This window comes from Acomys minous, assembly GCF_964271855.1.
Source record: "Acomys minous genome assembly, chromosome: 18".
NCBI lineage: Eukaryota > Metazoa > Chordata > Mammalia > Rodentia > Muridae > Acomys > Acomys minous.
In genome coordinates, this window is record NC_140501.1 from 66,363,952 (window position 1) to 66,367,617 (window position 3,666).

The 3,666-nt window shown below is 37.9% G+C and overlaps 1 gene segment (V, D, J or C); it reads right to left on the minus strand.

Annotated features, from left to right (window-relative positions):
- Positions 1-1,882: 1,882 nt before the first annotated feature.
- Positions 1,883-2,479, minus strand: LOC311589128 (T cell receptor alpha variable 13-1-like). The segment is given in 2 exons: positions 2,428-2,479; positions 1,883-2,265 (listed from the first exon to the last, which is right to left on the minus strand).
- Positions 2,480-3,666: the final 1,187 nt, after the last annotated feature.

A 3,666-nucleotide genomic window follows, 5' to 3' on the forward strand; every position in this document is an offset into this window, starting at 1 on the left:
TGAGATGTTTCTAATCTCTTTATGAAGACACTTAGTGCTATGAACTTTCCTCTTAGCATTGCTTTCGATGTGTTCCATAAATTTGGATATTTTGTACCTTTATTTTCATTGAATTTTAGGAAGTCCTTAATTTCTTTCTTTATATCTTCCCTGACCCTGTTGTCATTGAGTAGAGAGTTAAGCACCCACAGTTCAGTCCCAGATTCGGAATCTGAGATATAGGACACAGCTGCAGCTCACAAGATGGTATTCAACCAGTCTCTGGCGACTGGGAACCCATCCTCTGTGCATCAGTTGGATGGCCTGAGGCCAGACCCATGTGTACTCTGCACCATGTGGACCCTTCTTACCCAGGGCTCTTCCGGTCTTGTTATCTGCAGCTCCCAGCCTGGTTCCTAGGCTCCATCAGGCCATCAGACACTATATGTAGTCGGTGCCACCATCTTGGATCCCCACACTGTAATTTGAGTGAATAATGAACCCATTGATATTTAAAGTTATTATTGATATGTGTGTGTTAGTTGTGGTCAGCATGTTATCAATGTTTGGGGTTGTTGTTTGTGTTCTCAGTGGCATTATGTGCTTTAATAATTATGGCTTTGTATCTGCATTTTTCTTCTTAATCCCAAATAATGCTTCTTACACTTTCTTTAGGTTTGCTTTGCTGGATATATAATTTTTCATTCTCCTGCAATCAACCACTGCAGAAATTTTTGCTGGGTATATTGTCTTAAGTTGGTTCTCATAACATTTTACATTTTGGAATTCTTTGATCCAGGGTTTTCTGGCTTTCAAAGTTTTCATTCTGAAACCAAGTGTTATGATATGTTTTCCTTTATATGTGATCTGTGTTTTTTCTCCTGCAGTTTTCAACACACTTTCTTTTCTAGGTATATTTACTCTTTTAACTATTGTATGCCATGGGGCATTACTATTTTCATTTTGTCTGTTTGGTGTTCTGCATGTTCATATATAAATCTTTAGATGCTTTATTTTCTATATCTGTGAAGGATGCTGTGGGGGTTTGAGTGGGATTTCATTGAATTTTTAAATTACTTTTAGAACAATGGTCATTTTCACAATATTAGTCCTACTAATCCATGAGCATCAGAGGATTTTCCATTTTTTAGTGTTTTCTGCTGCCCGTTTCTTCAGAGATTTAATGTTTTTCTTGTAGAAGTACTTAGGTTCTTTGGTTAAGTTTATTCCTAGATATTTTTAAATTTGAAAGTATAGTGAATGAAAATGTGTATAATCTCTTTCTCAGCATGTTTTTTTGGTGGTATATAGAAAGACTATTGATGTTTGTAAGTATATCATGTGCCCTATCATGTTGCTGAACTTGTTGATAATTTCTAAAATATTCTTGCTGGGTTTAGAATATATCTTACTTATAATATCACATCATCTGATAATTTGACTTATTTGTTTATGATTGAATCCTTTTGTCATCAATCTCTTGTCTTATTGCTCAAGTCTCATGGTAGCCTACTCTATAGACAAATAACTACAAACAATTAATAAAGAGAGGAAGAATTGCCTCAGTTAGTTATCTAAAGAAAGTGTTTACCCTAAAATTATATACATACAAGCAACACTAGCAAGACACAACTGATTGTATTCATACACATATGTAACATTAATAGTTAAAGACAGACAGACTATGGGTTTGTGAGGGAATAAAGAAGGAAATATAAAAGGGGTTGGAAGAAAGAATGAGAAAGGAAAATTAATGAAATTATACTTTATTTTAAAAATAAATCTTAAAAAAGAAAGAGAAAACTGTCCTAAATTGTTGTGAATGACTTGAAGCTAACTTCCTTATTTTGTCTTTTTAATGTTTAAATTAGTTAGACCTACAAACTAACGACTGGCAAATGCTTCACTGCAAGGCCTGTGACACAGGATGTGGATGGAGCTCCTGGCCCCTTAGCAGGTTTGAAGACAGCCTGCAGGTGCTCGTGGAGCAGTGTGCACTTGCTGCACAGAAGTACATGGCTGAGTCCTCAGGCTGACTGTCTGTGATGTGCAGGGAAAAATTTTTCGCTTTCTTATCCATTAAAACTACAAGTCTTTGGTTCTGCTTTCTTTCCATATTTGAACGAATGTCCATGAGGAGCTTAGGACCCTTCCCAGGTTCTTGCTTGTACCAAGGGAAGTAGTTTGAGGCACTGTCTGTGTAAGTGCAGTTGATGACAGCATGGGCTCCCTCCTGGACACTCAGGATGGAAGGACGCTGCTCCACCTGCTCACCTCGGCTCATCCCTGTGCGGAAAGACAGAAAGGAAGGAGAAAGGTTGTCAGGTCATTACTTTCCAGAATTCTATTTTTCTAAATTAACTAGGAAAACATGAATTAAATATAGTTTCCACTAGATGTCTCAGAAATTCCCATTGATTATTCTGTGGCCCTAAAATATTAACTCACCGTCCAGCTGTAGGCACAGAAACATGACCAGAGTAGGGACATATGTCTTCATTGTTCTTCCCAATTAAATTAAAATCCAGTGTAGATTGTGATGAATAGCAGGTAAGCTACAGCTAATAGGGTGTTGTTCATTCTCAGCCACAGTTCTATCTCTTTAGTCTTTCCATCAGCCACTCACAAGAAGACTTTGTTTCTGCTCTAAGCCTGCACAATCAGCATAGAGAAGTCTCTGCATATTCCCAAACAGTTGAGATCTACTGCCACCTTGTGGTTGCTTTTCTAGCCAGCGAGGACTCTATTGTTAAGTGCTCTCAGAATCTATGAGGGACTCAGACATACTAAACAGCAACATGTCATATCAAGAGGGCTCTAGTACTAAGAGATCAAGGATGATATTTGTACACATGAGTGAGGCTGTTTCTTATCTTTAACTATAACATATCATATACATTATGTTTCTATGCAAATGTATAATGTAATGTTTTCCCATACAAATGTAGGTGTGATATGTTCATGTATACAAGTGTGTATAAAAAGCATTTTTTATGTCAGGGACTATATTTACTAATTCACTCCCATATTGCAGACTTCTGAGATTATTCATCAAGTAACTCTTGCATTTTTTTGGACACAGATACTTAGATCAATCTTTGTCCTTGAAAGTTATGGCACTCATAAAAAGACTTTTTCTGCTCTGTTGTGGACTTTCACCTGCAAAAGGAAAATGCTCTTTCTATTTCAGTAAGTTCCTGTTGACAATATAGATATGATTTTATGCTTGCATCTTACCTTCCAGAATGGCCAGCCTGGAACCAAATATACACATAGCTACTCTGAGAAAAGTCCTCAGAAGTTATTTGGTATTGAGGATGGCACCATCCATTTTTCTCACTACCAGAGAATCCAGTGTTTATAGAATGAATTACTGATTGAACAGCAGTGGTGAGTACCCTGGAGAATCTGTCAGACCTTACAAGAAACCCAGATTTTCTCCTTCTTGAGAACCTTCCAAAACATGCCCACTTCTCACCACTTCCTTTCACTGGAGTCAGCTGTGAATAACAACAAAAACTGTCTATCTGGGAACCCACTGCTCACACAGGCTTGGGAATCAGACAGGCCATCTTCACTGTCCTTCCTGCCCTCCATTTCAGTTCCCAGGTACCATGCCCAACCAGGTAACAGACCACACACAGGGCCTGTTCTCAGTCTTTCTCCATTTACTGAGACTCAGCTGAA